Here is a 9287-nt window from a genome sequence, read left to right on the forward strand (position 1 = left end):
CCATCCATTCAAATGTAGATGACTCAACACTTCATAGTTCATTCACACTCGGACATCCATTTACAAAGTCTGATATCTCTAACTCTCAACTCAGTACAGCCATCTCTTTAAATCAAGACTTATCCACGATCAGTGAATGGGGACAAAATAACCTTGTCCCATTTAATGCTAGTAAAGTTAAATATATACAATTTACTAATAAGAGAGGTATTGCCAGAATTGTATATTACCTTCAATGCTACAAATATTCCATTTTCCAAAAGTATTGAAATTCTTGGCGTCTCGCTTAACAATGCTCTCAGCTGGACCTCTCATAGCAGATCACTTGCTAAAACCGACTCAAAGAAACTTGGATTATCGTACAGAGTCCGTAACTTCTTCACTGATGAGCAGTTAACTATAATTTATAAGAGTCATGTGCGCTCTCAGCTTGAATACTGCTCACCCTTGTGGAATGGATGTGGAGAGGTTGCATTAAAACAACTAGACAAAATTCAGAACAAAGCTGTTAGAATTGTTAATAACCCTGCTATTACTAATAAACTACCTCCCCTACAAGTAAGAAGGAATGTTGCCTCCCTTGTGTTATTTTACAGATATTTTCATAGCAAAAGCTCAGACGAAGTTGCGTCCATGGTGCCACCTCTCCATGCCTTCCATCATGCTACAAAGGCATCTGGCAGTGCTCATGACTGGAATGTCACTCAGCCATACTGCAGAACTTCTGCCGATCAGAATTCTTTCATTCCCCGAACTGCATCTCTCTGGCACTCGCTCCCCCAGAGTTGTTTCCCTCCAAACTTCAACCTACAGCTGTTCAAGTCTAACTGTTACAGATATTTTATGAACAAAGGACACCAGTAATCTGGTGCATGGATTTTTTTTTTATTCATTTATTTTTCCTTCCTCTGTTCTGTTATTAAAAAAAAAAAATGTTGACAACCTAAGTCGTCAGCCTTGTGATCCAGATTGCAAGCAGTGTAGTATGAAAGAATATCGTAGCAAGAAATGGAGCCATACTGTAGTGGCAGGTCCAGCGTGAGATGAACTCCTGAAGAGGATGCAGATTTAAAACCAGTGCTAGAGTGGCTACAGCGGAGTACAGTGCAGAAGAGGTTCCAAGATTCAGCCCTGCTACTAAGAGCTACTGGAGTCAGTGGGACCTTCTCCGTTTGAACAACGGACTGTGGAGCGTCAGTGGAAGACACCTGATAACCTAAGCAAGTATTGGCAACAGTTTTGTCAGGTCTTCATATACCGATGCGAGACATTCAGCCATTGTCTATGTCCAGTCATTTGTATGTTTGTCCACTAACTTCTAGGTTATTTGATGGATGGATGTGAAACGTCACAGGTGTATTTTAGTGGGTTGTAGGCATGTCGTGCCCTATGTTATTTTTCCCAAACAGCTGTAGTGATCCCACGAAGGACTACAATGGGTTGTATTACCATAGTAAAGTGCTATAGGGAAGGTCCAGTGGTAATGATAAAAACGGTCTGTGGTCAGTTCTGTGGTTAATATATCAGAGCTTCGCAATATACGCACTTTTGGGTCTGCAGTTTTTATAATGTTAGGAACACTACAGATCTATGTTGTTGTTATTATTATTATTATTATTATTATTATTATTATTATCATCGCCCACCCTTAGAAGCCGGAACGATAATGTTTCTGCCTTCATCTGTGTGTGTGTGTGTGTGTGTGTGTGTGTGTGTGTGTGTGTGTGTGTGTGTGTGTGTGTGTTCTTACCTAATTGTATCTTTACAGGAATGAGTCAAGCTCGTACTCTCCCATGTTTTAAACCATATTTATCGTACATATTCTTAAATTTGTGAATTGTTTTGGCACACACTATTTCATTCGGCAGTGCATTCCACGGCTTGAGCTATCAGCATAAAACCTTCATGGTATCAAAATGTGGCCTAAATTTTGGACTTGGCCAATAGCATATTCTTGTGGGCGATTAGCATTTGGCTTCCAAATGCCTTTATTTTATTATTGATGCATACCACATATGTTCACCGGTAAGGATGAACAACAGGCCTGGTGGACCAAGGATGAAGTGAGGGGTAATGTGGTCTCGGAGTGAGGGAGGAGTTAAGTCCATGGTGGGTGGGAGAGAGGGGAATGCAACTGGGGTAGCGGTGCGGTGTAAGTGACGAGTTGTCGGCAGTGGGACAGGGACAATGTGGTTAGCAGATACAGACATAAGGACAATCATATGTATTGTTATACAGATTTATAGTGGAATAGTAGTAGAAGTAGCAGTAATAGTATTGTGAGGGAAATTAGACACAATGGGAAAAAGGGGATTAGTAGTGCAAGTGCCAATAATCGTAGTAACAGATTCAGCTTTCTTGTGCTAACGTTGTGCGGGAGTGATGATGTGAGGAATAATGTAATACAGTTGGGGTTATAGGACCGGACGACTAGGAACACCCTAAAGAATATGACGGCTCGCAGTAAGAGGATATCGGGAATTAAGAGTAATAAAAGAGGCAGAGCATGTAGAGTGAAAAAGTTACTACATGACAGTATTGTGATACAACTCTAACGTTCAGGTGAAGCTTGGACATTGTTGGAAGGACACAAGTCCAAGAGTGAGAGCAGTGGAAATGAGTTATTTAGAGGAGCCTGGATAACGTGGTGTAGCAGGATACCACAGCTGTATCTTCGTTGTCTCACAACATTTTGTGTTGTTTGCATTTATTAAATTATTTGTGAATGCTCCCTGCTGCCCATCACAATGTGGTTTATTCGACCACGTAAAATAGTTGCAACATTTATAACCATCAGCACAGCTACTGTGGGAATTAGCATTAAATTCACAATCATTCTATATTATAGCTATAGACAGTCCAGGAATAACATATTCACAGAAATTATCACTGCAGTGATAATGACCAGTTACAGCTTATATACAAGTGGGTCGTTGCTTTATTTGTATGAGGATCCGAAACAGATGGGTCTTGTGTGGACCAGTTTCACAGGACACCATGACAACACAGTAGTCTATGTTATAATATATACTTTGTAAGTTACACTGAGGTGGTTTGGCCATGTGGAGAGGATGGAGGGTGAAAGACTGACGCAGTGAGTGTATGTGAGGGAGGTGGAGAGGGGGAGAGGGAGGGGGAGGCCGAGGATGAGATGGAGGGATGGGGTGGAGAGGTATATTAGAGAGGGGTGTGTGAGTTGGGAGCAGGCCCCAATGGTTGATAGGCCAAAAAAAAAAAAAAAAAAAAAGTTGGGAGCAGGGCAGTGAAATGGTGGGGGACAGGGTGACGTGGAGGTGATTTGTTTGTAGCCACCCCGAATGGGATTGAGGCGTCTGGCAATAGATAGACAGATAGAAGTTACGAACGCATAATATTTTGCAGGTGAATAGCATGGAAATGTTTCGAATCCAATGTCATTAGGTGTCTCACTATTCGCCTCGTAGCTCAGTTCTAAACTACCATTCACGGTTGTCCGTCCACCTGCCCTCTCACCCTGACTTCCACTTCCTGCCACCGAGCGGGGTACAAACTCTTTGGTGCGTGGGTGTACCATAAGTCACATAGGACATTGACCAACTATTCCATTTTCAGACTTCCCAGTGTTCGTTGCATCCTAACTCAGTCAACACATTCCTGCATGAAAACATACTTCCGGGTGCAAATGGGTGGGTATGGTGAGGCGGTACCACAGCATGTGACTGGGGCTTGGGTAACTCAAATTTTGGATACGTTTCAAACGTTGAAGGCCATTAGTTCAAAGGTCAAAGGTCACGGGTACAAAGGTCAAAGGTCATTGGGTACAAAGCACAAAGGTCATTTACCTCAAGGTCAAAGTCATTGCAAGGTCATCAACGCGAGTCATTTCTATGCCTATTACCCAACTCCGAAGAAAGGAAGTTCCTCTGACCCCTCTGATTACAGACCAGTAGTTATCAAATTTGCTCTTGGTAAAGTATTTGAAATTTTAATTAAAAAGCACATTGTTAAACATCTTGAATTCAGCAGCTTAATTAATGAGAAACAGTATGGTTTTCACCACGAAAGGTCCACTGTTGATAGAATGAGTCTACTGACTCATACCATCCATCAATCATCTGACCAACATGGAGAAACCCATGCGGTAGCCCTTGATATTTCTAAAGGTTTTGACAGAGTATAGCACCGTTCCCTGGTATTCAAACTCTCTTGCTATAGCCTGTCATCTTTTATTCCACTGATTTCCTCATACTTTCAACAACAGAAAGGTAAGAATACAAGTGAATGTTGTATATTCCAATTTCCACCCAACTAATGCCGCCGTGCCACAAGATCAATGATTAGTCCTGGCTCCAGTCATATTCCTACTTCATATTAAAGATCTCTTGCTAGCACCCATAATTCCATTCATTCGTAATTATGCGGATGACAACACTTCATAGGTCCTTCATACTTAAACACCCATTCACAAAGTTTAATACCTCTAACTTCCAAATCAAGACAGCAGTCCCCACAAATCAAGACTTATCTAAGACCACTGAAAGAGGTCAAAATAACATTGTCTCATTTAATGCTAGGACAATCAAATACATACGGTTTACTAATAGGCAGAGATTGCCTGATTCCTGTATTACCTTCAATGCAACCCATACTCCTCTCTCTAAAAGTATTGAAATTCTAAGTGTTTCACCAAACAGTACCCTCAGTTGTACTTCTCATATTAGATCACTTGCTAAAGCTGCTTCAGTGAAACTTGGATTGTTGTACAGATTCTGTAACTTCTTCACTGACAAGCAGTTAGCTATAAATTTTACAAGAGACATGTGTGCTTTCATCTGGAATATTGCTCACCCTTGGGGAATGGATGTTGAAAAGCTGCACTAAAACAACTGGATAATATTCAGAACAAAGCTAAAAGAATTATTAATAACCCTGCAATTCTGCAGTTACAAATGACCTAGCTCCCCTACAGTTAAGAAGGAATGGTGCCTCCCCTGCAGTATTTTACTGATGTTTTTATGGCAAATGCTCACACGAAGTTGCATCCATTGTTCTACCTCACCACTCCTTCCCTGGTGCTGCACAGGCATCAGGTAGCGCTCATGACTGTCACACTGCCATATTCCAGAACTTCTGCCTATCAGAATTCTTTTATTCCCCAAACTGCATCTCTTTGAAACTCTTTTCTCTGGAATAGCTTCCCCCCAAGCTTCAACATAACGTCAGTTCAAGTCCAACTGTTACAGAAATTTTCTGAATGGAGGGCACCTGTGTTCTGGTGTATGGATTGTTTTTATTTTTATCTAGTCTGTTTTCCCTTCCTCGATTCATCTTCGGTAAACAATGGTACCCTTATAAATCTGAACGTGTGTGTGTGTGTGTGTGTGTGTGTGTGTGTGTGTGTGTGTGTGTGTGCATGCTATAATTGTTCCCTTTCTGTGAGGTAATACTGAGAGGATGCAAAGCCAATCCTAAGCTGAATGCAGTAAAATCGTGTAGTGGGAAGAAAACAAGACAACAAACGCTTTTGATGGGCAGACTCACCTCACCGTACACCTAACACTCCAGCACAACCCAAATGGTGTCCATTGTTTTGGACATACCTCAGATACACACCACACACACCTCAGACGTAACCTATACACGCCTTAGACACACACAAGAAATACAACCCCCTCCCCCACTCCTCAACACCACTTAAAAGGTCTGGACAACATCCTTCAAAAGAATACAGTGAAAATCAATTAGTGACACATGGATATACACTGGATTTGGGTGCCCCGTAGGGTGTGGCAAAAAATTTATGTAAGATATATCGGTATGTAAAATATGTAAAATATATGTAAGATTACTCAGGTACTCATTTTACTGCTAGAAGGATATACAGTCACATGGTGGCAACGATATAACCCAGTGATAGAATTTCCCAGTTATATAAACGTCCCCCACCGCCCTCTACCCGCAAAAGAGGATTGTAAGCTAAAGGGCCAGTTCGGCCTGTAGTCCATCGGAGGCCGGGACCACAAATTTTACTGAATGCGGTGCTTTAAGTCTGGATTAAAATCTGGTGATGATGAACCTTTCAAGCTGTTGCTGGTAGTGTACCCTTCCGTATGCCTGCAATTCGTCCCATAGGCTGTTGTTATGGGTGGCATGGGAGGTTTCGTGACGCCTCTTCCTTTGCAATGTATTTTCCCTAATACATCTTGACATTTTATGTTTCTCTTGCTTCGTATTTATAATGACACAGTTTGCACAGACAGCATATAAGACGATATTAAGGAGCAACAGAAAAACACATAGTTACTGCGAAATCTCCAAAGCCACTTAGAATACGGCCTTAACAGATTATGGCACAGGGTGGTCCATAGGCAACTTAACTTTCCACTAGGCGGATGATTTCTTGTATGTTTCGGGGCTGCTCACTTGGTGTTCACAATGTCTGTCCTGCATCATTTATTCATTTCCCATTCTCATTCCCGAACTCACTGCCACACCAGCAGACTGAGGTCTCCTCGCAACACTTAAGGTATCCTCCGGGTGAGTTTCAACCGGAGTGCCTTTTAAGGACAATCTTTTACAGACAACCTTGTTTAGTCATTATGGTACAAAACTTCCACTTTCACATGAACTTCTCCCACTACGGACACAATTCCTTTTATTCATCCTTCGCCGGCATGAGCAGGGGTAAATTGAGGCTACCACACTCCTCCAAGGACAAGGTCTGGCCATGTCTTGCCCCACCAAATTTTGTCACACCCTGCGAAAACCTGCCTCACCTCACCACACCGTCACACCCTGCCTCACCCCACCACACCGTCACACCCTGCCTCACCCCACCATACCCTGATATACTGCCTCACCTTACCACACTCTGTCACACCCTGTCCAACCCCAGCATACCCAGCCTTACCCCACCATACCATACCTCACCCCACCACATGCTGTCTCACCCCACCAAACCCTGCCACACCCTGCTTCGCCCATCCACACCCCATCACACCTTGCCGTACCGTACCTTAACCCACCACGCCCTGTCTCACTGCACCACACCTTGCCTCACCGCGCCACATCCTACCTCACCCCCGACACCCTGTCTCTCCCTGTTTGCGCTAAGACTTAGTGAAGCTTTGTTCATCTCAGGATGGCTTGCCCCTCTCTCTCTCTCCTCCCCCCCCCCCACCTCTCCTGTTCTCCCTTACTCTCCTCTCGCTTCCTCTTCTTGCTTAATTCTGCCCTTCTTTTCTTTTTTTTACTTCCCCTTCCTTTCTTTTATTTTATCATTCCCTTTCCTCATGTCTCATTTCCCTCCCGTCCCCTCTCCTTTCCAACTTCCTTCCACTCCTCCCTCCGAATCCGTTCCTTTCCCCCTTCCCTCTCTCTTCCTCACTCATATCCTTTATCCATTTTTTTTTCCTCCCATTCTATTCTCCTCTCCTTTCCTCTCATCCTTTCCTCTTCCTTCACCGTTCCTCTTCCCTATCTCTTCCTGTTAACTTCTTTCGTCTTCCATCCCTCCTCTCCCCCACCCTTCTCCCTTTCTGTTTCTTCCCTTCTCCCCCTTCTCTTTCCCCCTCTACCTTTCCTTTCTCTCTCTCTCTCTCTCTCTCTCTCTCTCTCTCTCTCTCTCTCTCTCTCTCTCTCTCTCTACTTTCTCTTTAAAGTCACTCTCGCTCTCTCATTCACTCCATCATGGTTTACTAAAAAATCTCACACCTTTCTACAGTTTTGTGTCCCCAACGATTCCATTTTTCATAGAGAGAGAGAGAGAGAGAGAGAGAGAGAGAGAGAGGAAGAGAGAGAGAGAGAGAGAGGGAGAGAGAGAGAGAAAGAGAGGGAGAGAGAGAAGAGACAGACAGACAGACAGACAGACGAGTCACACAGTCCGTGGAAGAACGACCGGGCAAGACCTAAATATCTCTTTAAGGCAGATACATTGAGAGACAGACAGACAGACAGACAGACAGAGACAGAGAAAGAGATAGAGACAGAGAGAGACAGACACACACACACACACACACACACACACACACACACACACACACACACAGTCAGTGCATCCCAAAGGTAAACCACTCTTTCCCTCTCACACTCTGACAAATTAAAGAAGTAATTCCCTACCACGTGCCAACGGCCATACCACGTTGAGTACACCGCTTCCCGTCCGATCAGCGAAGTTAAGCAACGTTGGGTCTGGTTAGTACTTGGATGGGTGACCGCCTAGGAACACCAGATGTTGTTGGCATCCCTACGTGTCAAGTGGAGTTGGTGGAGGATTAGTGCCCCTCCCTGTAAAACAATTAACTCTAAGCCCTTGGCCACCCCGTCTGGGATACATGGCGTCTGGCAATGAATGAATGAATTCCCTCCGTATAGTGACGCCTTATTATTATACAGAGTGGTCCATATACAGTATTACGCATCGGCCTAATTCTTGCTTGTTGCTGAGACGACTCCTTCATACTTACCAGTGTATATCCTGCACCATTTTTCTCATGACTCTTTTTATTTTTCTTGGTGTCTCTTCCTTTACGCCCATTGTCTGCATGACTAATTATGCTCTCATTACTGTGACATAACCCATTTCCTTATTCATAGCGTCTGCTCCCTAATCCCCATTGATTGCGTGACTAATTATACCCTCATATATCTAACAATCTGAAATTACCACTCTCCGCCTTGAATGCTGGGTAGTAACAAAAAATTCACTTGCAGAGTATGATAATAGTCACGAAAAAGTACTGTGGAAGAGATGCAAAGCAGTATTTTAAAAAAAAAATTACAATAAATTAAGTGAAATAAGCTGCATAGTGACGAGAAATTAGCTCAGATAATTGATGCAAACTATATAAATGTTAATTGGATGTCAACAGATTTCAAGATATTATTAAGGTTTAATGTGCTAGAGTAAGCCTCCTATGCCACTCAACATACAGCTATCAGTCGACTACAGGATGAAGTTGCCCTCCTGCAGTCCAACATTCTCCTTTCAGGGGAGAGGGAGGAAATTCAGAAACAATTGTACATACCGGGTAGCGGATTGTTCTGCTGAATCAGTGCAACCTCAAGAAGGCGTCCTCTTCAGCACCTATTTAATATTCCTACCAACACATGATTTTACTGAGCTTGCAAAAGGGAGGGAGCTAACAAAAACGACAACAACTGACTCTCTCTCTCTCTCTCTCTCTCTCTCTCTCTCTCTCATATGCCCTACCCTACTGACGTGCGTTCTTATCATCTTTCACTCGGCCAGATAAAAAAATGTCCTAGATTCTGAGACAGTGTGAGAACAGGCGAGATGAGCACACCTG

General features: G+C 43.3%; 1 non-coding gene across 1 annotated transcript; it reads left to right on the forward strand.

Moving 5' to 3' along the window:
• Window positions 1-8102: 8102 nt before the first annotated feature.
• LOC145402734 (5S ribosomal RNA) lies at window positions 8103-8221 on the forward strand. The gene has a single exon (XR_013897852.1). It is a non-coding gene; the product is annotated as a 5S ribosomal RNA (ribosomal RNA).
• The last annotated feature ends 1066 nt before the right edge of the window (window positions 8222-9287 follow it).

Source organism: Coenobita brevimanus, chromosome 58 (genome assembly GCF_032717465.1).
Source record: "Coenobita brevimanus isolate Jiangsu-jjx chromosome 58, ASM3271746v2, whole genome shotgun sequence".
NCBI classification, from domain to species: domain Eukaryota; kingdom Metazoa; phylum Arthropoda; class Malacostraca; order Decapoda; family Coenobitidae; genus Coenobita; species Coenobita brevimanus.